The sequence below is a fragment of the Manacus candei genome, unplaced genomic scaffold (genome assembly GCF_025592945.1).
Source record: "Manacus candei isolate 608988 ecotype Guabito, Panama unplaced genomic scaffold, ASM2559294v1 h1tg000005l, whole genome shotgun sequence".
Classification (NCBI taxonomy): domain Eukaryota; kingdom Metazoa; phylum Chordata; class Aves; order Passeriformes; family Pipridae; genus Manacus; species Manacus candei.
The window spans coordinates 19,161,413-19,188,925 of NW_026138053.1; the positions used below are offsets into that span (position 1 = coordinate 19,161,413).

At 36.7% G+C, this 27,513-nt stretch overlaps 1 long non-coding RNA gene across 5 annotated transcripts in view; it reads left to right on the top strand.

Moving 5' to 3' along the window:
- The first annotated feature begins 7,593 nt into the window (after nucleotides 1-7,593).
- Nucleotides 7,594-27,513, top strand: part of LOC127474460 (uncharacterized) — a 60,546-nt gene continuing 40,626 nt past the window's right edge. For 4 of the 5 annotated variants that reach the window (XR_007905857.1, XR_007905859.1, XR_007905860.1 and 1 more), the window contains exon 1: nucleotides 7,594-8,001. This is a non-coding gene — a long non-coding RNA (uncharacterized LOC127474460). The remainder of the gene's footprint in view (nucleotides 8,002-27,513) is intronic. The other variant, XR_007905858.1, reaches the window with a different exon arrangement.

Below are 27,513 nucleotides of genomic sequence, written 5' to 3' on the forward strand. Positions count from 1 at the left end.
AGCTGGAGCTGCTGCTGCTCCCCGGCTCCATGTCACCCAGCTGCCACGGCAGGTTCTGCACGTAGACAGGACTGCTCTGCAGCACATGCTGACAGAGTTCTACCAAGGTTCTACAACAACTATGAATATTATGCAGGAGGCCCTTCCCTACATGCCTGTCCTGAGGAGGCACTTGAACCACCTATTGTCCAGTACTTCTGATTTTCCCTGATTAAGCACTCAATTTTATGGAAAATGGGCTAAGAGTACTTGTACCACTCAGCAGGGTAACAGAAGCCCAAAGAAAACAATAATTTTTGTGGCATTTTTTGAGAACATGGGCAGTCAGAACACTGTCCCCAGGACAGGGTTTGAAAAACTTTTATTCACAACACCTTCAGTAATTTCCATCACTGTTGCCTGGTGTCCAAGATATCTCACCAGATATCAGCAAAGAATACGGAGGTAAATTCAGTCCTGGGGAAATGAACCACTGCTAAAATCTGTTTTAGCAACACCTATTTCACCAGTGTAAAAAAAAAAAAAAAAAAAATTCTGTTTTAAATTTTCAGGTCCCTTTTCAATCTTAGAGGAGGTGGCCACAAGGTCTTACTGATTTCCCTCCCACCCTTCATGCTGTGGTAAAAATCTCCCAAGCTATTTGCTTTGTAATATCTGCAAAGCAGATTTAAGGAATTACAGAAGTTACCTCCTGGCCAGTTTTATTTATCTTTTACAGCTAAGAGAGGCTATACGAGCATTGTTGGAGCCTATTCGACCACCCTTTGTGATCTCTCCAGCTGAGCAAGGCAGGGAATAAGACTCATCTGTTCACCTCATGTTGATTTGTCATTTGACATCTGTGTCAGAGCAACACCCTGTAAGAGCAGACACTTTGATGCCACTGCAGCTTTATCTCTGTCAGAACTAGAGCTGCGTGGACTATTTACTGTGAATAATTTATTCAGCAGATTTCACCCGTTCTTCAGTTTAAGAGTTCTCTATACATGTTCTAATTAAAAGAGATAATTGGCTTAATACCCAAGCACTTCATTCTTACTTGTTCCCTTTGTCCAGAGGTGTCCTGAATAAAGGCAGGGTGAAATCCTGATGCCACTTAAGACACTGAAACCCACTCTTCTCCTTGATTTCACTAAGGTCAGGATCTCAGTCAAGGTCCCTCAAGCAAGAAACCTCCAGTTTAGACTGTGATATACCACAAATGAGGTCCATAATTAAACAGTGGGAAGGAACAAAAGATACAGAGCGAGGGTTGGAGTAATAGGATATTTAAATATCATCATGATCGCTCTATTGAAAAAAAAAGTAAAAAAGGCGATAGAGATTATTTAAAGAAAGATGACATTCAGGAGGGCTCAGGGTAGGATTTTATTCCCCTACAAGGATCAGACAAATATATGAACATACTTTTGTGACTGCAATTATTTGAACAAGTGCAGTTTGCATTGACTTCCTCCCTCTACCCCCTCCTTTCCTCTCCTCTGCCTACACCTTGTTCGTTAACCAAGATCAAAACCCTCTCGGTAAATGAATTCTCCATTCTTTAGTGTATAAGAAATTCATTAATCAATACCGAATATATAATTCAATATATAATTAAAGATAAAATGTCATTACTGGAGTAGCAGTTCTGTTCAACTATATAATAATCTATTTCTGAAAGCATCTCTACCCTGCATGCACCTAGCAAGGACGGGTGCCTGAAGGCAGTATTGAACTATATTCTCTGAAATGCCTAGTGTTTTGCTAGCAATTTCAAACTCCTCTGTACTTCAACATTCAGTCACTAAAGTATGCTGCTTAAATTATTAAATCCTTTTAATTTAAATTTTCATAAGCTACCAGAGGAAAAATGTGCATCCTTAAAGTAACAGGTCTGGCTTCTTGCAAGGAAAACCATGGTATTAGTATTGCTTTTGTGCAGTATTAACACCCCCTTAGGAAAATAACAAAATAAATTATTTCATTAAGGAGTAAAATGTGGAGGGCAGATGGTTTAAAAAAAAATCCTTTTGAAAATGTCTTGGTTTAGGACCACCCAAAATTAGAACAAAAATGGGATAAACTACCTATTATCTTAATCCCTAAAAGACTGAGATATCAGAGGAGAGTTATTAATCAAAAAATGGGAGACCTCAGTAGATCAAAATTATTGGAAAAGATGAAAAAAATATCTCCAAAATTTATTATATTGTTACACAAACAATGTTACTTTGAAAAATTTGGAATATATTTTTACTTTAATATATTTTTACTGAAAAAGATGTTGCAACTGCTATTGGCTTGTTTCCTAGTGATGCTTTAATCTCATCTAAAATACTGCACTTCTGTTGCAGACTCTGCAGTAGGGATGGGACAATGGAGGGAATACTCTATTTAATTTAGTGTGAAATATATATAGTGTTAAATACTGAAACATTCATCTGTTTTCTCTGTGAAGAGAGAGATGATTTATCCCAGGGAATGATTGATTCAATAAAAAAATATCGAGAATTAGACCACATAGGAGTTTTTCAACCAAAAGACTTCTATATTTGAAAGTTGAACTGCTAAATACTACCATTTTTCACCAAATACTGGATTGCACAAAATTTTGATAAGTTTTAGATTTTGCAACCAATCTTACACTAGAAGGAAATTAAAATGCCAGTTGTATAGTTCTGTAAGGAAATATAATCGAAGTTTGATAATTTATAAAATAAATATGTTTACATATTATTGTGGGTTAATAGGGGATGGAAGAACTTGTATCTGAAATCAGAAAAAGCTACATAACCTTGTAAGAGGAGTCTGAGGGAAAAAGACCTGTTATGGTCACCAAGTCCGACTGCCCCTACAAAGCTTTCATTTTTTTGGGTGAAAACTGAGCCACCTGAGTTTAAGGCATATGTTTTTTGGGGTAAATAATTTGTTTATACTGAAAGGACTTAAGGGAACAAGTGACCAAAGAAAAGGGATAAAAATGGAAGGATTAAAAAAACCAAAATTGAAGAAATTACCCAGAAAAAAAAGGGCATCATTTAAATCACCAGAATTTGTGGAATACACAGATGTGATATAGAAATCGTTCAAGTAACATTCATTTTAATGGTACTTAAGGGTTTCAAGAGATTTTGTATATTTTAAATTTGAGGTTTATCAGATGAAAAGCATGGTTGATTCTACCTTTGTTGATCAAATCTTTCTGGATATCATAATTCTATGGCAATCTAAATATAGACAATATTTAAAACATTTGTATCACTCAATTTCATCTGAACTATACTGCAGTTACCAGCCCACTATTTACATAACCTTCTGTTTTATTTAGAAATTTTCTCCTGCAAACACAGTTGCTAACACTATATTTTAATTTTCACTTGAATAAATTTGTAAAAATTTTAGAATTGATTAGCTGAAAATCCTTGAATTTTTTTTCCCTAATATTTTAAGTTCATCTGAATGAGATATTGATGAGATATGAATTCCTCACCAACAATCCTGTAACCAAAATCAGGTTTATAAATACAAAAAACTGAATAGCTCAACATATACATAAATTTCAGTACACAGATCAGGAATCTATTGAATCTGAAATGGTTTTTTGTGGTGGTTAAATTGCAGCCATATTTTCTAAGCTACCATCAAAAGTTGTCCCTAAACAGACAGAAGACCTGCAGAGGAAACAGGAGTAAGTTCTTCTGACTTTCACTATTAGTAGGATACCAGCTTCCTGTCTGACTGCTGAAAATCTTCCCAGTATCTCATGTGGTTTCATTCACTTTTTCTACATAAAGAGTTAGAGGAGAAAGAGGAATGAGAAAAGACCCAGTTGGAAAAAACCACAAACAAAACATAACCCCCCCAAGAACCCCACAAAATCAGTTATGATATTAACAGCTTAGCTGGAGATTTTTCTTTACGTAAATAGTAGATACTGCAACCTGGCCAGCTGGTTCATATACAGCAGAGATGACTTGCTCAGACAACCTTTCAGCTACTGTCACCCCTCCCAGTGCAGGAGATGAGAGCAAACCTTTATTCACAAACCTCTTGTACCAGATGCATTTGAAAAACAACTCATGTTCGCTTACGGCTGTTCTTAACTAGGGTATACAAACATTTCCAGAATATGTGCACACACTGCAAGTGATGTACATGTTTCCAGGCTTTGGTAATTACTCTCCATGAAATGGCTTTTGGGTGCCCTTTGTCCACTTGCCCTCCCTCAATGATTTTCACTGACTTTGCTTCTTCTCTGCCTTTTTCCAGTTTCCCCAGTATCTCCTGGGATATTTGTTTCTGACTGATTTGTTCTTTGCTTATACACTACCAACATCAAGGGATTTTACTAGCTAATATAGGATTGAAACTTTAGCAATTACCACCTACTGCTGTATTATAAAAAGCAAAGGTGTATAGAACAGCAAGAATTCTCTGGCAAAGTTGTAAGCAAATACACAGTCTTATAAAGTTCAATTATTTTCCACTGAAAGAAAAATGGAAAGGATTAAAAGTGCTGGGCAACATGAAATCTGCAGCATACACACAACAGAACTCCATTTCATTTTCTAAGGAAACAGTTATGTTTTCAGAAGTAACCATTTACATAATATAACACATCAACATACAAACTGCACAAGTGCCTTTATTCTAAGTGTTTCTGAAAGAAATTTATCTGAATTTTTGATTTTTGCTTTTCTAAATGTAGTATGCATTACTAAGAAGAAGCCAAGGGGCAAATCTGCTCCTTCTCCCAAGTAGTCATGGAGCTTATATTTACACAGGAAAAAAATCACTGGCTGATTTGCAAAGTTGTTTGGGAATGCACCCTATACAAGATGTTCAAGTCCATCCTACTTTTCCACACCCTCACACAAACCATATGCTCTCTAATACTTCCAAAGAATGAAAAAGCTACATTAGAAACTATAATTTCTAACTTCACTCATTTCTTTTTTTCCTAGAGTTCCTGCCCAAGGAACATTGGAAATTCTTAGGAATAGGACCCGTATTAAACAGGAATTATGTGTCTCACCAGTCTTTGCTAGATCAGCAAAAAAAGCTGCAACCCCAAACTCTAACCCAAAAACCAGAAAAAAAAATCTGTTCTGTCAAAGGATGGTCACAGAGGACCACACAGCAGTAACAGATCTCCAGACTCTGACAGCCCAGTCCACACAGCAACATATAACCTCACATGTAAAGCATCATCATAACAACAGAATTTGCAAAGTAATGTTATTTTCCACATTGTGGTAACTTTATGATGCTCTTTTCTGTTGTCTCTTACAATTATGAACTCTTCTTTGGTAACAATAATGGAGAAAGAAGCAATTTATTATTCAAGGGGAGTGAACATGATATAGGTTAAGTCTTCATTTTGCTTTCTTTCTAACAGACATGATACAGAGAATAAAATGTCCATTTAAATACACAAGTATATGTAAAGATACATTTCTCTCTCTGGAAACAACAGTGAGGCAGAGTATTAATTTGGTCTCCAAAATACCAGGAGTCACAAAACTGTCTGCTTGTGTCATCCTTTGATTCATGGTTCAAGAAATGCAGTTAAATAATTGTTGCTCCGGATTCCCCAATTTTTCATGAAATTCACTCACGAGTTGTTTGAAGAAAGAGTTAAACAATAATAAATTAATTCAGATGTTTATTCCCTTTCTTTAAATAGTTTTTCAGCATTTTAAAATCAGAAACTGACATTCATGAAGAAGATGTATTTAAGAAAAGACCATGCACTGGTCTTAAAACCAAAGAGTTTACTGCTCTCTGGAGTAAGGGTTTTTTTTTTAATTAGTATTTCTTCCCTCTTTAATTGAATTAAACAACAACAACAAAAAAAAGGCAACCAAAATTATGAAGACCACCAGCGCTGCGAAAAAAAAGAAAATGTCTCCCAGGGTTTTCAGTTCTCTTCCCTCAGTGTTCTGGAGTCCAGATGTGGAAAGCCCAGTGGAGCTGAAAACATTTTTGGAGGGTGGAGAGAAAGTTTTGATGCTACTGCTGTAGCCTTATTTTATCCAAACCAGACAATTATCTTTCTTTGTGAAGATTAAAAAGCCAAACAACAACAAATTCCACCTTTTGTATACTGTTACTAAACATTATTTTTAAGTGAGCCTGCTAAAGAAAAATAAACTCTGCATCTTCTTAGCACTTAGAAGCAAAGAAGGCCTTTGCAAGGCCTTCTTCCTAACTCAGAGTAGAACATACAGTGTATTCATCTTCTCTGGAATCCTGTTGGTCAGGTGTGTGAGTCTATTTTTAAGATATATATTTTCCTGCTCACATATCAAGCAAACACATATTGATTTGCTGCAGCCATACCAGGTCACAGGCTACAGAGGAATGTTTCCATATCTTATGCAGCTACACCTGGAATATGGTGTTCAGCTAAGTGATGACAAGGGTGGTCAGTGAGGTGATGATAAAAGTTTATAAATAGCTTAAGAGGGTGAACTCCAAAGAGGAAGAAGCATTGTTTTAAGGTGGACTGAACAAGCTTGACTGGTAAAATCAAAAAGATGCCCTGACACCCAGGGCCAGGCATAAGGTGCTGAATAACATGGTACAATTGCCAGCAGAGCAGTCTGTGCTTGGTCTTGCATACACCACAGACATACAATGAATTTACTATTCCAGATTAATTATTCTGGTAAATTTCCAAGCACTTCAACTGCTAAATTAGGCCCCAAGTTCAACAGTCCACCAACAGGAACCACACATTGGGTGTATTTAGAGCTACATGAGACATAGCCCTGGAAACACAAAAGAGGAAATAAATCTGCCCAGACAGAAGGATGGACACAAAACCTGACAAATCTATCGCACCTCTATTTTCTGTAGTTCTAGGAAAACATGCATGTGGGATTTGGGAAAGGTCTTTTTAATAAGGGTTAATTGGAGAAGTATGTCACACATGACTGAGTACCGTTTCAAATTACTGCTCACGCTGGCATAACTAAATCAGACAAATGACAGAATACCAAAATAGGGGATAGTCAATCTTCTTCCCTTCTATTTAATCTTTATAGCTTCATTATTCTCAAATATCAGCAATTATAGATTTTACAGAATTGGTTACTTCTTTAAAATATTATTATGACCATATCATAATATTCCCCAGAGATCCAGAGTTCTGTAAAATCTTTCCTCTGTTGTTGAATTATTAGTCTAGGCTTTGGAACTGCTGGTCTCATTTATGTGCCTTATGTGATGCAAAATTCAAGAGAAATGATCCTGATACAGTCCTTTCTGAGCGTAAAACAAACAAACAAACAAACCAAAACCAAAACAACAACAAAAAAAAACAAATTGGAAAAGAGAGAACAACCACACTTTAGCAAGCCAGATTAGTTATTCCTGTAAAAATCATCTTACAGTCTCTAACACTGTATTACTCTAAAAGTCAGGTCCCTATCCCTGAACCTGAAAAAGTCACTTCAGTTTCTCTCTGCTGCCCGAGTTAACTGCAAGCATTTCCTGACACTAGGAATGCAGGCAGAAAAAGGAAAAACGTCGACTTGAGAAAAGCACAGCTTCCAATCCCCACCCACCAGCTTCAGTCAAAGGGATGACTTCAGTGCCTTTCTTAACTAATCCTGTCACTGTAAAATCCTACAGTCATTCTTCCACACATAAAGGGAAAACGGACTCACTAGGAGGACCTAGACTCTTTCAGCTTGAACTGTTAACCAATGGTGGAAATGCAAGAATGCTGAAGTTGTGCCTTCAGAGCCAATAGAGTGGATTTGTGTGTCCCACATGACTGTGTTTCCTCTGTCTTTCACATGGGCAGTATTTAGTTCAATTCAGAACTGCAGATAGTATAGCGTGCAGAGCAGCAATGGGATGTCTGAGTACAAGTGGCTGACTTCCAGGCGACTTCAGGAAGCACATTTGTACGTTTCTCCTGAATTTAACTGGGATTCTGCACCCTTGACACCCTCCGACCCTCCTTGTCTCTGCAGAAGGAGACAGCGACCTGCACAGCACAACAAAACTGTGAGTACGGGGACTATTTATTTTTATTTTCATGCAGGAAAGCAAATATCTTAAAAATGTCAAAATGTTATGTTCATTAAATCAATGATTACTTTTCTTATGCGATGAGCAAGTATCTAAAGTGATATCAAAATTCAGGAATATTTCTTGCATGCTTCAATAAGAGAAAAGAAAAAAAAGAAGAAAAAAGAAAAAGCGAGTTATCCTCCAGGGCAGTGCCTGCATGCACACTGCATGACACACTGCTTCCTGACATAGCCAGCGTGCTGCTTTGTTCATAAAGAAAAACAAAGACAAAAAGCCCTACACACGTATGTTGTTCACTTTTATTTGTACTCTGTGTCTAATCAGGCCTGATCTGTCCCCAAGGGGAAAACATAAAGGCAAACTTTAACTCTGCCAGCAAGGGCAGCCCAGACTTTCCAGACATCTGACAGTTATTATAATTAGCTATGAAAGACAGCAAAGACACTTTGGGGCAAATAGCTCTTACATTTGGAACAATGAAGTCGAGCAAGGTTCCCATCCCACCCCTTCCACGGGGGGAGGGGGAGAGGCGAGCCAACGGGGGGAGTGTTAGAAAGGGTTATGGCTGGACTGAAAAAACACTAGTATAATATCTGGACTCACTCAGCATGAGGAGAGGCTTTTTGATAAGCAACTTTACCTCTAGATTGCGGCTTGCATTCACTCAGATTCCTGGTGGGGTGGGAAAGGGTGTGGGGCTCTTCACGGTATAATGTCAGAAAGTCAGGGTGGAGGGGGCAGTGGAGATGAAGGGGGCAGAAAGAAGAGAATATCCATAGCAAGAGACATTGAAATTGCTTCCCAGAGCTTTACTGGCCAGATCTCCTTGAGCTCAAGTTGCTTTCTGGGCAAGATTTATGAGAGTTCTCAAACAGAAGCAACAGACAAAGCAGTGCTTTTTTTCTTCTTCCCCGGAAAAGAAATTGAACCCAAACGAATAACTGTATAATAAACAGCACTGATTTGTATTTTTGCTTTTTTTTCCTCCACATGCTCATTAGATCTTTAATAAGATCTTTCCCCCCTGCCTGCACGATCCTTTCCACCCCCCCTTCCCTACTAAAAGTTGGATTCTGAAAACTACGATCAGAAGGGAAAAAGCAAAGACAATAGAAATCTGACTCAGTCCTGGTTGGGCTGGATCTCTAATACTGCATGAAGTGAAAACAGTTTTTAAGTGAAAGATGAGCAGACTTCTTTAAAAAAAAATAAAAAATTAAGTGCAATAAAGAGAAATTGTTGAAAGACTCCAGACGCTACTAATTATGGCTTAAATAAATCTTCCTGGACAGATGTTTGCTTGCTCCCGCTGCAGGGACAGGAACGTTAAAAGAAGCATTTTTTTAAAAAAAAAAAGGATTTGACGTGATTTTTTTTTTTTTTACATATGATTTCTTTTTTTTTTTTTAAATACACCATTTTATTCTTTGTCTGCCCTCCTGTTATCTCCCCCTCCCCCAACCGCCGCCCACTGTGAGCTGAGACACCTGAAGGCTAGACACAATGATCAACAGAGCACTGCGCTCGCCTGTCTGGATTCCAGCCAGATTTTTTTTTTTTTCCCCTCCACAATCAAGGAGCCTGCACGCAATGCACGGCAAGCCCCTTGCTCTGCTATGTGCAGATCAGACAGAAGTCTGAACCGTGCTGCAGAAAGATTAAAGCCAAACACAAGCCTTTCCTCCTTATGTCGGCCAGGCTCGGTTTCAACTTTGTTATGATTCGCAAAAAATACAAAATAAGAAACTTTGTAAACATATATACACATTATTGTACAAAACATACGCACATGTACACACACTTTCCAACACAGTGTAAACAGGGGCATCAAATGTTTCCCATTTTACTGTGATTTCCACTCCAGCTTTACAGTCAATGCAGTATTTTACGTTAAGTTCATGCATCACTTACATAATTGCCGTGTAGCTCTCAAATACTAGGTAAAGATTTTGTGTATGCATATGATATATTACATAAAGGCAAATAGCTACCGTCCAGATACCCATGCCTGAATGCCCATCAAACTGAAATATTTGAAAACATTTGTGTTTAGATAGATTAGCGAGAGCTCCCAGACAGTTTTATGGTAGTTTTAAACAAGGTAGTAGCAAAATGCTTTGTAAGTAGATTGTCTTCAAATGAAGAAGGGGAGTGTGGCAGGGGACTAGTTAGCTGGCCTTGTAACCCCTGGCCTTCCTGTTGCCACAGACCAGAGAAATGCCAACTGGCCCAGTGTCATCGTGCCAGAAAGTTGGTTTTGGGAATGCAGTACTCCCCAAAATAGTTGCTCTACGTTTGGTGTGGCTATGGGTGGGGTTAGCAGAGGCATACAGAGGAAAAGGAGATTCAAAGCATTTATTCTATTTAATTTTTAAATATATGCCATGTGGACCTATATTCTAAGTTCTTTGGAATTTCATTGTCTTCTGGTACAAATTACGGTGAGACACACATGATGACTAATATTTATTTTTTAATATGAACTTTTTGTGAAAAAGACTTAGAAGATAACATATTTTTAAACACACAACCTACGTACACTGCTTTTAATTTACTCCCTGAAAAGGCTTAAACTATATTTTAGTCACTCTAACAAGTATCTTAATGAAAAGATGGGAATTTTTCTTGGCTTTTTTCTTTAATATTGCTTATAAACACTATGAGGAAAGGAACCCAGCATAACTATCCCATTTAGTCTTAAAAAAACTTCCTTTCCAAATAGCAGCAGAGACATGCAAACAAAAGGTTGCACGTAGTTGCAGCAATATCCACAGCAAGATTCCAGAATAGAGATTTAAGAAAAATTAAGTGAATCAAGAGCTGCGGTCAAATTTATATTCCTGTATTTTATTTTTTTAAAAGCAAGGGATATGATGCTTTTCTAAAGGAACACTTTATATAACCTTATATGAAATATACAAGCAAACTCAACAATGGTCATGCACAAGAAGTGTGCACTTGTAAGCTACATGTATATAAGCATGTTAAGTATATTAAGGTGATAATTTTCTTTCTACTTTACCTGGCATATTATGCTTTAAAAAAAATAAAACGCGCCACTTGTTTCAAAAATGTATTTTGAAATAATGCCTGCAGCTACATTATGAAGTGCTGACTTTCATTTTCTTAGGGTAATGACAATAAGCAATCATATTTTTATCCTTTCCTAAAGGCTGAAATCCTATGCAAATCAATTCCTCTAAACTTCAGAAGGGATTTATACACTACATTGTATTAGAAGGACATTTCAACTGGCAATTTATGTAATGTTTGTCAATGCAAAAGTAGTGACTAATCACATAAGAATTAAGCATTAAACCTGAGAATATGAATACAGGGTCCTTGCCTCCATGTTTAGTTCAATTCTGTCCCCTTCTCCCAGTAAGGTCTCTTGGGTTTTGTGAGTGCTTGGTGTTCAACAGCTCTGACTAAAGTAGGTAGAAGATACAAGTGACCAGTGTTTCTGTAAGTATGGCATTATCCTCCTGCTGTTGCTGTCCAGCCACCTGAGATTTGGAGCTGTGTGTTCTAGCTTTTTAAGCAATGAGTTTTTTTACCTAATGTGAAAAATTCTGACCTCTGTTTTTTTGCTGACTTCTTTAAAATTTTTAAAAGCTGATGTTGAAACAATGCAATCATGGAAGCTCATGCATATTTATGACTCCATTCCTCAAAAATTTGGTATCTATTACAGCTTGTCTCTTAGCCTGTGGTCTACAATTGGTTGTGCAAACTCCATGGTGCTACTCGCACAAATTTCAACTTCTAATTTCCTTTTTTAAACTTTCCTCTCCCCTTTTCCCCTCATACTTCCTGTTGCATCCTCCTGTTTGAGCCTTTCCTAGTTCGAGCAGAAGTGCAAGTTTTAGTCATAGGAATAAAGTGCTCAGGATTACCCCCAAAACTTTCAAAATTTTGGTAGTTTCACTTATACCTTTGCAGAGCTGAAGTAACTTGACAACCTACCAGAAACATAGACAGTCTCAATAAGGTAATGGGGTCAAATGAGCTCATGCATTACAGATAGGAAGAGAACCGCACATTGCATTTTTATAGATAGAAATACAGAGTGTTTTAATGTAAACAGATTTCTGCTTGATATTTTAGCAAACTGTTACAAAGCTCAAACTACAGCAGAGCCAAAATGACTTTCAGCATGGTACAGTTAGACCAGATGGCCACGTGTTCTTTTCTTATTTAGATGAGACTTTTCCTTTCAATAACATCTTTCTTCCTGACCTGCTTAAAAATTCCAGCGAATGAAATCAGCACAGGATTTTCAATTCTAATTGACCATGTGCAGAGGAAAGGCCAGTAGAGAAATCAGTAGGACCATTGTAAGGCACACTGCATCAATCTCTCCTTTGTCCTGAATCTTTTCTAGTATGAGATGAAATAATTAAGAATATTTAATTTATATTATTTGTACAGTGCCAAATCTAGTAGCATTCAGGCAAAAATCATGGCAAGTTCCTCTTTTAGAAATGTGTGTAACAAGGAATATGTACGTCTATCAGACACCAGCCAAACAGGTACTTGACATCATTTAATGGCCAAATAGTAAAAGACCCCAAAAAACCCATAAAAGCAGAAACAAAACTGCCAAAACAAACTCAGGCAAAGAGTGACCAAAAAGATTGAAAGGTGTGGGTGAACTAAAGCATGAAATGCTTTGCCTTTTCTAATGAAGGCAGAAAATCTGAAGGATATGGTACTTAATCAAATTTTTATAAGGCACATTTTGGAAGTGTCAGAAAAATGTATTTTTCCACTGTCCAAAATGTTCACCCTTAAAACATCTGTAACCTTCAATTGCTATTAATTTGCCTATGAAGATTTTACATACACACATCCCACCCACACTACGTGGGTTGGTGATCAGCCTCACTTGTGACTGTGTGATCTACATGCCAAGTACAGATTGTAAATACTGTATGTATCACACACAAACATTATCCACAAAATTATATGCACAGATGACACCATTACAGTCTTACCTGCTATTTTGTTTGGCATTAGTGGGATATGTGTGAAGTAATACAACGATATTGGAAATTTAGCAAGTAGAGTTTGTAAAAGATGCACAAAGTTTCACCCACAGATTTACACAGCCCATGGATAAGGTAAGTGGTTAAAATGAATCCTTCAGAAGAAAAGTGAGGTGGGGGAAAAAGACCAATTGGAAGCAATACAGAGCAAGTTTGGTTGGTTGAAAAAAAATCAGCAACAGACTTATTACTGCTGTACTGTTTGGCACATATTAACTCTCCTGTTCAGAGCTTAGTTTGACATTATGCTTGAGTGGTTGTTGGTCTCATCACTATAAGCTTGAATCAAGAAACCACTAAACACCTGTAGAATATAATTTCTGAAAAGTAATAATGAAAATGGCTTCAATAAGACACTCTTCTTTCCTTCAGTTAAACCAGGTTTTCATTAAAATTCCAGTAATTTTTTAAGTTTAAGGTGGAAAACAATCCAGAAGAAAATGCAGTGGGCAGTATGGCCTTTGCTATATGTCAGGCATGCAGTCCAAATAACATTTGCGTGAAGAAACATGCCTGAGAACATAAAACAAAGCACAGACCTTGCGTCTGGCCAGGCAGACATGGTAAAAGGTCTGATTTCAGCTCTCCAGCATGATGTTTCATAGCCTTGGGCAAATCATTTAACTCCCTGGCTTCTCATCTACGTCATATTAGCAGAATTGAAGTTTTGAATATGTGATTATTATTATGAAGTCAGCATTGAGATACCACAGCAAAGGGTACTGTAGACACCTCAGATGCTTGAAAAGAATAAAAAATACTAGACAAAATGGTCTTTTGTTGCTGCTATTAAGTCAGGTCATCTTTGGTGTGGTGTTTCTACAACTAGACAAGACACAAAGCCCATTTCTCAAAAGATTAATATTATTCAGTTCTAGTCTAATTTTCTTAAGTTCTCCATGTACTTGAACATTCACTTCTTTTTTTTTTTGGTAACCTGCAACACAACATCAGAATATAGGATGAATGGAAGGTACTACTCCATCTGTAATGATGCTCTAGATTCAACATTCATGCAAGGCCTAGCACTAAAATGCTGACTCCTGTAACGGGTTATTAATAGACTGTCCCACGGTACCAGTGAGACTCACTGCAGGTTAAAATGCTGCACTGCGTCACCAGGAGTACCAAACCTGAGCCCTAGACACTCACTGCCTCTAGTGTTTGTGCACCAAGGATCTGATCTTGTAATGGCATTGAGCGTATTCTTACTTCTAAAGCCTAAAGGTGACCCAAAAAATCACTTCCCTGCTCAAAGTCCAGCATGTACTTAAAGCATCATGCTGAAATAGGTCTGTAATTTCTACAGAGCACGTTGCAATGAGAAGCAAATACCTTTGCTGGTTCTGCCCCCATTAAATCCCAGTTTCATCTTTCTGTTTCTATTGATGATTCTCTGATTTCCACCATTGAACAGACCAAAAGACAGCACACACGTAATGTAATATTTGTCTATGCTTTATATTTAGTAAGTGGTTTCTAAGATTGAGGTCTATAATTTTAGCTTTGCTGAGGAGAAAGTATAAGCTGGGTTACCATCACATTCAAGTTAGAAACCCTTGGGTAGCAACACTAAAAATCACTGTGCAAGAACAGAAATTAGTAAGCCTGCAGTGACCATGAGATTTGACAGGAGATGCTTTCAGGCCACCATTTTGTGACTAACTGAAATGACCATGTTGCACACATGTAACTGGAAGTTTTGTTTTCCCTCCCTGAGTAAATACACGAGATCTCTGTCCAAAAGAAAAAAAAAATCATTTTCTGATGAATGTTTCTATGAATCAATATTTGTGGGCAGTATGAAAGAACTACTCAGATTTCTTTCAGGTCTCTGGTGTCAGCGCTGCTCACAAGATGTAAAAAATTAATGAAAAAGGGAATGTGACAGACCTGCTGAACATCTCAGCAGACTTGCAGAAGGGGTGGGGTAGTGAAGAGTGGGTAAGGGGAAAATATCCTGCGTGGAAGTACAGCCTCGTGCAGTGCTCAGAACAAGGAGAGGAAGTGAGCAAAATGTGCACAATTATATGCAACTGATAGGCTGTATTTCACCAGCCTATTTTTACTGTCAAGGCTCCAGACTATATTAGGAGTCTATCCAGTCTCTTAAACCATGGGATGTGGATAATGGGATCCGATAAAATGATTAAAATCAGTTTGGTCTCATGATTTCAGCTACTAAGTGTAATAGACGCAAAACTGAAAGACTTAATTGTATGATAAAAGTACAAACACCTCTTTGTTTTACCTCTGCATTTTTCCAGTTTAGAGAAACTGCTGAGATTTTTCTGTTTGTTTGACTGAAAAAAACCAACAATGGCAAACATTTCTTGCAGCATCCCAGCTGAAACTGGTTTCATCTATCTAAACAAATAGGCTCAGAAGTAATTGTAGAAACAAATTTTATGCTACATCCCATGAGATATTTTACATAGAGTTTCTGGTTAAGAAACTTCAGAAACAAATATTGCCTTTAAGTAGTTTACAGAGTTTGATAACTACCTTTTTATAGAAATAAAAATCTAATAATTTTCCAGGATGTCTTATCCATACACTGAGTTTGTGCTACAGTTTTCAAGTAATATTTTTTTTAGTTTATTCGAAACCACTTTTCTTAGAGAATAATTTTCAAAAAAGAGGATTTAGAAAGATAAGTCTAGTAAATGACAGCAGTAAAGAAAAGCAGCTCCCAGCGTTGATTAAAATACTTGGAAAGGGTTAAAAATTCAGATCTTTATGTAAGAATTAAAAATGAAAGGAGAGTTAAAAAGGGGGAGAAGCGGGGGAAGAGCTAAGCTGCTGGTGACTTGAGTGTATTTATGGATTACTATGTCCTGAAAAGAAGAAAACCAGAGTTGTAAGATGACACTGCAGGGGTTGTCTGGACTTTTCACCAAGTGTAAAGTCTGTTTAGTCAGTGTCTTAATGCCTAATGCTGACCTTTGCCCTCTTCACTCCTCCCTGCTCCAGGTGCAACATTTTTGCAAGTGCTTTAACTTTACTGGAAAGTTTGTGCAGGTTTCACACGCTGCAAAGTGCAGAGTGCTTTACACAACATCCATTACGCCCACCCAATATCAAGGGTTAGCACATTTTTTTTTTATCCTAAGCACACACAATGATTTGTTTTACATATTTTTCCCTTATTAGTAATACTGCATTAAATTAATAAAAACAAAAGCTTCTTTCTAAGGGTGCTTAATTTGCATAATTCTATACAATAAGATACAAGATTAAGTATAAACTCATGTCAAATACTCCCCAGCACTGTGAATTATAGCGGGAGTATGCAATGTATGGCGGCAACGCTATTGATCTCCCTTAAATTAATTCCCTTTGCTATGGAAATGGAAGACAAAACCAGAACCCGTTGCTACAAAACAGCCAAGCCACTACACCTTATTTTCCTCAGGAAAAAAAAAATAAAATTGATTTCTTGTAGAGTTATTAATTATATCAGGACTGATTTAAATTTTAAAGGAAAACAGCAGTTTTACAGACTAATAATAAACAGCTAAACTATAGAAGGTCTGTACAATTTTGATTTACAAAAATAAGGAGTGTAGTAAAACGTATATTAAATATGAAATGCTATAAATTCTACAGTTGTCAGCGATGCAGATAATATGAAAGACAGCACACACTGCAATGTTTATTCATCTATGCTTTATATTTAGTAGGTAGCTTCTAAGATTTTTGAGGTCTATGGTTTAACTTTGCTGAGGAGAAAGTTTAAGCTGGATTACCATCATATTCAAGACCATTTGCAATTTTGTGTTATTTCTGAAAAGCCTACCATGGGCATTTCCTGCCACTGTGGGCAAGGAACCCATTTTCCCCATTCATACTAGGCTGCCAGACTGATGGTTTCTTTGGATTTGACCTGGCATTGAAGATCATTTTCACTATTAGTACATAATACCATGTACTGAAATTCACCCTACAACATCAGTATAAAACTTACTGGAAATCCAAGACTGTCCAGTACATGTTTCCTGCACTTTGTGACCTATACTAGCTAACTGATTTAGACATTTAAAACCTTTAGATAACTAACTTGACTTCCCCACATTCCTTCCCCACTGAGCTATGCTGAGAAATGTTCATTAAGTTACAGAAAGGAGGGAATGGATTGGTTAAAATAGGTGAATAGGAGCAAGTAGTTTTTATGGAAAACCCTACTAGTCAGAACTGTCTAGCCAAAATAACCCAGGATAACACAGCCTCTATGTACAGCATTACTTCAAGGTGAGACTTGCACAAAAAGAGTTCTGATGAGGGTTTACATATAGGGAATGTCTATGGCACATGTGTTTGCATCTGGACTGAAGCATTCCTTTTACTGGATTGTCTTTTGGATATGTTAAGTTGCTTTCAGGATACTGTGTCTTTCTAAATGAATATTTTGTTGTTTTTCCTATGAAGCTGTAATGTAAAAATTAATTTTTATATCTTCATTATCTAGATAGGCTATCTTCATTATCTAGATAGTTTTAAGGGGTTTGATTTTGGGGGGACATTTTTCTATAAAACAAAATATAGGTGTTACTATAGTTGCTTATTCCAGGAGTAGGCGCAGGTCAAGAAGTCAAAAATATTCTGGGAACTGTGTCCTGAAACAATTTTCTTATGTTCTTTAATTTCATTTGTAACACTTCGACTACAAGAGAATCAGGAAAAAAAAGTTGTTTATTGCGTGACAGACTATTTCTAGAGCTGGGCCGCTTTATCTCAGCACAAAGAATGCTCCTGTTCACAGCACAGCTGCTAACAACTCATCAACACTCCTTGTTTAAGAGTAAGGTACCATTAGAAGTCAAAACTTTAAAGAAACCTGAAAGGTTATTATTGCAGTAAGCTATGCAACTGGATTTGATTTCTAGCCAGACTGTGTCCCTTTGCTCCTGACACTGTTTACAAGACATATTTAGTGCAGGTGGTACTCTCCTTAATTTCACTGAAGGTCAAGTGTACTTGTCATAATTGTATTTTTTGCACAGCTGAGAATTCAACTACTTCTGCAGACTGAAAACAGACATTGTTTCTGTGAAGGAAACACACAGCACTGAAGAGTTGGACTTGAGATAAACAGAATGAAGTAAATTTTCACACTGTTTTCTCCTGCTATCTCATCAAGATCATCACTTTTGAGGCTGCTGTGTATCAGTGCGTGCAGCCATTTGCATCCTTCACTTCCAGAACTTCAGAATCCTTTGTCTGGAAATGTGGTTTCTTGCTTTAGATGGCTGCTATAGATTTTTTTTCAGAACTACAACCTAAGGTTAAGTTCTTGCTATGTTTGTAAATGACTGATTTTACAATGATTTGCAAGTATAAAAAGGAATAAATCTAAAAGTAGTCAAGTTTCTAAATTAAGTATAGAAAAACTAGATTACCTCAAATATAAATTCATTTCATGTTCCGCTATTTTGGAACATCAAAATCTTGCCTTTCAGAGAAGACTCACATGAAGCTTATTCTCTGAAAATTCCAAACTGATTTGTTACAATTGTAACGAAGTGTACTAAATCTGCAGAAAAAATAGCATGGTAGAAATAGGACACTATGCTTGTGCCTTGATTCATTTACTCCTATGAATTATCAGCCTCTTCTATGTGCAATATGTGCATCTAAAATACGGAGAGTGGTCCACAGAACCTTTTTCTGTGAGTACATATTTCGCTCATTCTCTAACTTACATCATTCCTAGTGCTTTCGCTACACATTTTACCTGAAGAAAGGAAATTAAAGCAAAACATCTTTGAATTGTGCTTCATTATAGAATTCTTTTTTATGTCAGTTGAAAAAGCCATAACAACAAAAAAACCCCAAACAACCAGGTGTCTCCTTCTGTAAGTCTTATGTAAAAGTTCAGTCTTGCATAACACTTAAAAAACCATCATTCTTCAAGCAAATGACTTCCTAATATATTAGAGACAGGAAGAAGGGATCCTCTGCACAGTCAGGTTTGCTTCAGAGCATCAGCTTATAAAATTCTAAAACTAGAGACAGATTCCTCTTGTGAAATCCATTTGCTGATTAACAGCTTCTTATCCATTTCTTCTACCCCCATCCAATCTGCTTCTTTAAACCACTCCACCCTGAATCACTGTATTCCTCTGCAAACAGCAAAATGTAAAGATGGAAACGTTGGAACTGGTACCATAAATACCAAAAGTTACTCCAATTTTACTTAAAAGTGTAAACACAAGTAAAATAGTGCCTTTTTATGGAGCAGTTTGAAAATACATAAATACTTTTATTAAACGGACACAGAAAAGATTAGGACTTCAAATCTACATTTTCATTATTAGTGGAAACCTCAAAAAATAACCAGGTTGTAATCTCATTAGTTTCTGTCGTAATTTCCTCAAAATACAAAATAGTAAAACAAGCAGAGTCTCATGAAATTTCAGTAAACCAAAATATGGAACATTGCAATTTCAACCCGTGGGATTTATCTGACATTTTCTGTCTAAATCCAAGCTTCCTCTTTCCTCACCTCACTGAGACCTTCACTTTTTAGTTGTATTTGTTTGTAATTATCAAGTTTTACTGTTTTATATTATGACCAAATCCACACCTCAATTCCACAAAACACATTCGTTTTGTGTTTTTGTTTTTTGGTTTGGTTTTGGTGTTTTGTTGTTTGTTTGGGTTTTGTATTGTTTTGGTTTTTTTAAAGAGGAGAAAATATCCCTCTAACCACTATCCTATATCAGTTTTACATCCAGGGAATAAATTTTACATAAATTCGTTTAGAGAATCATTCATCAGGTTATTCTTTCAGTACCAGTATTCTAGTTGAATTTTTCAGACTCAATCTTAAATTTGGGGTAACTTAAGATTTTTTCCACGCAAAAAAAAATTAAAATCTATCATCACTTTAATGAAGGAAGCGAAACCTGAGTTACTTAAAAAGCTGATGAAGTTCCTGTCCTTTTCAAAGAGGAATCAAGAGGTTTTTGGCTGAAATACCGATTTAAATTTGTACCCAAAAAATACTGAACCAAAAGAAATAGTTCAAAGGGAAGAGGGACTATCACTGAATGTGTGTGAAGTGCATGAATCTATTTTTTAAATGCATAACTGAGTTGGTTCTCTAAGGAGATGGCAACACATCTGTACCTACGTGGGCATTTTTGTAGCAACTAGCACAGGGAATCCTATTTAGCATCATCCCAGCAGGTTCCAATGGGTTAGGCCTCCATCCTGTATTACCAACATGCTCCTGGTAAAAAGAACCTGATGCCTTGTATACACAGGTTGTGAGAACATCAAGGCCATTGAAAGGACCAGTGGGACTTGGCCGAATTCCAACCTTTTTGTTGTACTAACAACTAGATCTCCACTCTGTCCCCCTCCAACACCTCTCTGCTGGGTAACTCACCATGCAGTGCTTATATCCTGTCCCTTCCTTTCCTTCTTTGGAACTTACACAGAACAGACAGCAACAATTTCCTGCTGGATACCCTCAGGATTCACTGTGTGTTTCGGACATTGCAAAGGGAGAGCAGACAGTCAAGAAAATTTGAGACTTTTATGGTAGAGGAGCTTGTGGCCCTTTGGCTACAATATCTTAATGAGTTTCCTGCTCCTTTTTTCCTTAGCTCTCTACAACAGGAGATGAAAAGCATAGCGAAGACTAGAATTGTGCGTCCCTCCTTGCCAAAGATTTGTCGCCCAGTAGCTTTAAATTTAGAAACTTGACTTGGCTGTCATTTCTTTTACTGCACAAATGTAAAATAAGTGAGGTTAACACAGCATGAAAGAGAAATGTGGGGGAGACTACTCCTCAATTGTTCTGTTTGAAAACTCATACTTTTATTTCATGACAAGCGAGAATCACTGAAAAAGGCATTCTGCATTGAAATATATTGGGCATACTTCATTATATGAGAACGTTTCTAAATGAAGACCTTCTGTATTGTTTTCCATTTCCTTAAAGAAGGCCTCAGACTGTACCACCTGTCTAAACATATTTACAGTCTTTCCACGCTGCTGCAAGCCCACTGTAGTGGAATTTTTGTAAGGGTCAAAGGTAGCATAACTGAGGAGGTTTTGTTTTGGTTAGTTTTTTAAGACACAAAACGATATCCATGCATTTTCTGCAAATGTAGCCACACATAAAGCTGGCTCATAATAGCAACATTTGTTAATCTAATTTAGAGATACAAACTTTCTGAGTGACTGCTAACCATTTGATAAACTTTTTTTTAGTTTAGTGCTACATTCTGCAGCTTGCTTTTGACTTACATACTTTGTTCTCTGCTGCCCTCTTTTCCCATTTTTTTGTTTGTAAGATGCTAGTTGAGCCACTACAGCAAACTCTATCTCCCAGCATACTTGCCAAGTCAATTTTACTTTTACTTCCTCATTAAAAGGGGGAGTGGGAGGTGGGGGGGAAAAAACCATTTTGGATTGTATGATACATCCACATCTGAAGCCAGGAGCAGAGATGAAATCAGATGAAGCTTACCTAAAAATAGATAAACAATTACTGAATAACCAATATAACATATTTATCACTTGAATCAATTTCTCAAAATTTGACAGTTGTTATCTTTTCTGAAATTTCTATTTGGAGGATTCCTCCCCCATCCTCCAGGAAAGACATCTGGCTAGCACTGAATGGAGTTTAGTGTTTGAACATCCCATCTGGTTTCATCATGTTAACACATGATTCCAAGTCATTCAAGAAGTATGAACAATGGATATTGTATTCCATATAGTGCCATGTGGATTTAATCTTTAAAAGATGGTGGCACTGCAGAACTCAATCTTTTAGTTAAAAGTCAAAACATTTGATGTACTGAAAACTCATTTCCCATAGCCTCAGAAGCCTCACATTTTACCCTACTCTAAGAACAAGGAGACAATGTCTCCCTCATATAGTGCCATTGCTATTGTTACCTATCATAACACCTATCCTTGATAAATCACGAACACATTTCCTAAACATGACAGTTAAAAGCAGCATTAAGACGGCTTTTTCATGAGAATACTCATTATTTTCATACTCAGAAATTGCTTCCAGATTGATTAAAAACAAAAGCAGAAGTTTGCTATGAGGCAGATGGAAATTGGGCATATTTGCTTTCCAGAGCTGGTTACTCTACCTTTCACTGACATGAACAAAATCTAAAAAGTCTCTCCAAAGCAAACAGTAAGTACTTTTTTTCAACAGACCAGCACAGTGACGCTGAAATAACATCTCATTTCTCTCTATACTCCCAAATAAAAATCCAAATTTCAGTTAATAACATTTATTACTCAAACACTTTCATATTTATCTCTTCATAAGGATGATTGACCCATGGCCTTGTAATACTGATCTTAACAAGTATTTTCCGTACTTCTTAAATGATCCCTGGTAGGAGCAAGTATTCAATAAGTGGCTTGTTATGAAAAGTTAATAAAAACTGATTTCAGACTTAAAGAGAATTATAGAAACTTCAAGTATAAGCAGGTATTTAAGTATTTTCTACCTGTCCCTTAAGCTTGGGAAAGAGAATGGATTTTACCTGCTTGGGTGAGAAGATGGAGAAGTAAATACAGATATTTTGGAGGGAAACATCTTCTTAGTGGGGGGTAAGCATGCTTTAAACCCCTGGAAATGGACCAGGGAAAATGACTAGTTTATCCTCAAAACTGTGAAGCCAGAGTCAGAGCCGTGTAACAAGACATAGATTTGACTGATCAGAAAAGACAAAGAATTCAGTGAAGACTGATAAAGGCAATTCAATTGCACCATCCAACTTTTTCTAAACTCTGTTGAAATGTATCCTTTCTTTAGTATCACCATAATTATCAGCCAACTCAAAGGCTGAAGTAAATTAGATGTGTGGATCACATGACATCAGGATTTTCACAAAAATATCTAAATCAAAAGTATTTAAGAGGCTACTGATGGGGCTAAAAGATCACTTTGTGTTTTCTGGAAGGTTTCTTTACCTGCTATGTTTCAGTTGGTCAAACCTATTTAGAGGATCAGGACTATGGTATTTGATAAACAGAAAGGGCAAGGGAATTAAAAATGTGCTCAAATTTATGCAAGTGAATGAATTCTTGTGTGATGAAGTGGATAAGTTCACAGCAAAGCTGGGTTGAAGGCTTGCTGTATCACCTGGATTTTTTTTTAAAATCTATGGAGATCATACAGATTGTTAAAACAGTGGATTAGCATTCAACAGTGTCACCTCTAGCTGATTACATCAGGGAAACTACTGAACTCCCTATTTCATGTGATAAAAACTATAAAATGTAAGATTGGAAGAGAGATGATCAGACTTTGCTGTTTTTAACAGTCTCTGTTTTTTCACTGTCCCTATTGGTTCTAATAGCTGAATCTTTAATATGTAAGTGACTATATTCATGGATAACCACCTTAGTTTTACAGAACTAAGGGAATTGTTCATTTCATTTGGCAATACTCCTATCAACTCTTTTCAAGTAATTCTGGTTGAGTGCTCATTCAGCACAGATTTATGCAAGCTATAGCAGACAGCATGGGTCAGAAAGTCTTCAGAGTCTGTTTGTCTAATTCAAGTACTCTGTCTAGAAAGGCATTGCTTTTGAGTACTCAAAACCTATTCATTCAGTTCCTTATGTTGGCAGGCACAAAATACACAATACTTTTCAGTTTGTAATCATCTGCAACACCTAAATTACTACAAGCACTTGTCATACACTAAACAGAAGAAGGGTCACTGAAAAAAGGAACTTCAGGAAACTGAAGTCCTAAGCTGAGTCTCCCTGAAAGCATTATTAAAATAGATTTCTATGACCTTAAGTCCTTAAAACCATGCAAGATTCATGCTTAAAAAAACCTAAAACCCTGTCTTCTAGAATTTAGGTAGTTAGATAGATCTTGTTTGGCTTTTTATAGTGACAATATTTGAATTCTCAGACAAGATCCAGAATTACAGTTGGTTACACTCAAAATCAGTTTCACCTAAGATGCAGCAAAAGAAACTTAGAGACACAGCAAGACTCTCCAAGGGAGATAGAATTCATTCCAATGCTTTACTGCAAGTTTGACTGTGCTGGCCTAGCTAGACAAGAACTTGGTGCCAAATGATTCTCAATAAGATTAGCAATAAATCCATTTAAAAGGGCAGTAGCACAGTGCCTGATATAGCTCTTGTTACTATATCAGTTCTCTAATGGGTGGGGTATTAATGATAATTTTTTTAGTTCTTGTATGGGGTAAGGAGCATTTTCTAGAACATTGTATTCAGTCATCTTGCTCCTACCTATGATGTTTAACTTCACTAAAATAAAGTAGCATGCCACCACAATTCTATCTTTAATTAGGGGAGGAGTATCTCAGCAGTTTGATATAAGTTTCAGTATTAAGAGAAAACATAAATGGTTTTATTAAATCTATCTACTCTTGCTGGATATCTGCATATATCCTACAATAAATGAAACTAACAGGTGGTCCTAATGTGAAGTCTAGAAATGGCAGTTGAGTTTTAACTTGGACTTCGGTTATTTGTAACTCATGTTTAGCCCTGTGGAGAATCTAAGTGCATTATGATCCAAATATCTAAATTCAAACTTAAATCTCCTCTCCTTTCACTACTGTATCTCAGATATTTGTGCAGTGCAGACATCTGATATCTCAGTCTCTCCCTCTTGCTAATACAATCTTGTTGTCCACATATAAATGGCAAGCTGCCAGTTAGGGAAGCACACATGCTGCAATGCAAAGGAAAATAAGTAGATATGTCTGTATGTATTAACTACAAGTCAGAGTATTGTCTAGTGCAGCTGGAGTGAAAAACACTCCAAAAAAGCTAATTACAACACCAGTCTTCATTATTATGAGCAAAAGCTTTTGTAAGCTAGGGTTACAGTCCTCACTGCAGCACATTTCTCATTTTAAGTCTTTGTTGTTCTTTTTCCACTGATTTAAACTCTTGAAAATAAAATTGTGTCAAAGCTATTAAAACAACAACAAAAAACCCAAGGCAATTTATCAAACTATAATACAAAGAAGAAAATTGTCTTCATTCATTCCATCACCTCTATGAACTTTTAGTTGCTTTTATCCATATGTAGAACACAATTTCAACATAGACACCAGAATGACATTAAAATATCTGTTAAAAAAATCCCATTGGTATAGAGTGAAATGTTTTTATAAGCTTCCTTTTCCCCCTTCCACCAAGCTACTGGTGAAGCCAGCAGAACACCCAGGCTCATATGGGCTTCTGTTCCACGTTCAGAATGATGTAATATGAGAAACTCCTCCCTGTTTATTCCCTGACTCCCAGGCTGTCAGAAGGCATATTATTTCCTTAATTCACCTTACTATAAAAGAAAGTAAACAGACTCTTTTGGCTACTGCTATGCAGTAACAAAGAAATCTAGATAATCCTGTATGGTATATTGTACACACAGTTGTATATCACACTCAAAAGCTAGCAGCAGTAATTTAGACCAGGATACTGATGAACACATATGAAGATAAAACTAAAACCCCTGTATGTTCTTTATCTATATTTACTGTACAGGCACTGTAAATATCTTGATCATCTATAAGGTTGCTATTTTTGTTGAGCCTGCTAAAACAAACAAAAAATAACCATAATTATATTTTATTTATCCTCATCTCTATTAAGAATAAGAGACTTAGCATAACTAAATTTTGTGGACTCCATCATATGACTGTGCTGCATTTTCTCCTCATGAAATGGTTGACATCTTCTTGTGCGACACTACTCAGTATAAGCTGCTTTTCTGTAATTCACAGACCACTTCTGTACAGGACCGTTGCCATTTTTCATTTCCAAAAGCAACTATATGAAGTGATAAAACTCTCAGAAATGGAAAAAACTTGTCCTACTTTTAACTTAACAGAAAATGGCATTTCATCTTATAGCCCTGCCAGTGCACTTGTTCGTAATGTGATGTGATGTGTCATGTAGGTTGAAGCAAATTTCTTTGCCCCAAGGATCAAGTGCCACTTCTCACCAAAAACGTAAGAAGATTTCACTTCATGTTTGACTCCTAATTCACAAGTACTGCAGTCTTTGAATATCGGCTTTTCTGTCAAGCTGGAAGACGGTGATTCATAAAGTTAAACTTTGTGTGGAGTTGTACCAGTTTTAAAGAAAACTCTTTCAGAAAACAGTTCTAGGGCTTAAAAGGGAATTTATAGTCAAAAACAGCCACACTGACTCCAAATTGCTGTTTTTCATTTAGCAGGAAATCGACTATTTTAAACAGATCTCTTCATTCTTCCTAAATTTCACTGAAATTTAGAGTAGAACAGAACTAGTTTTGAACTCAAAGTTTTGTGGGCTGGAAAAAGTGAGTTTTCTGCTTACCTGTGGTCACAAAATATTTATCAGTTTGCTGGTTAAAAAAATAGCAATGAATGGTATACAGTCATTCATTTCTTTATGTGAAGGACTTCATATAAATCAGCAATCCAGCACTCAGTGGTCACATGTCTTCCACATACTGAGTAATGCTACTTTATCTCACCCTCATACAAGCATAACAAAGTGGCCTCCCACTAAGTTATTTAGTGTTTAATGTAATGGGCCAGAAGTACCTTAAAGTTGCTTGGTATAATTAAGAGCCCAAGATAGAACTAAATGCAGAAATTATGGGAAGCTTCTGCCAGCAACCTTATGTGTAACAGTATCTACCCAAATAATTTCTAGTAAAAAAAGCTTTCAGTCCATTTTGGACAAGTACAACTACCTATGCCTACTTTTCTAATAAAATACCCAGTAAAACCATTTAATAAAACATAAAAATGCCTTAAAACCAGTCCTCTGGATAAAGTAGAACTATCATAATCCCAGCATACTTTTTAGCTGCTTTAAAAGAAAATTATGGATGCTACAAGTTATGCAAATTTATTCATAAATAATTTAGGGAGAAGGAGGGGAAGGATAGTTTATGGACTTTGATTAGTGTAGCCCTGTATTTAAAGTAATTCTTCTGCTGCCAGAAGATTATGCCATCACAAAACAGGTGATACCTGTAACAAACCAGAGAATAAAAAGATGATCTCAGCCTCTGTTTATGACCAGAGCTAAGCCAATGCACAGCTGACAAAGGGCATCTGGTACTTTTTTGCCAGGACTTTGAACCCTTCATCGTAGTATTATAGATGAGAATGCTAAAGAGATGCCAACTTTTCTTGAAAAACATCTTCAATCTTTACCAAAATTATTGCAGGTTGCCATTTTCCAAGCTATGGAAGTGTGCTATTTGGATGTCAGACATTATAGGGGTCTTCTCACGGAGAAAACTTCCACATTTCACAGGAATTCAGCAGAATAGGCTATTACCACAGTCTTCATTTTCTGTTTTAAATCTATTAAGAGGGTAAGATATACACTTCAAAACAAACAAGAGGGGGGGAATGTTTTAGAGGATCTGTAAAGGTTGATCTGTTTGAGGTGTGGAA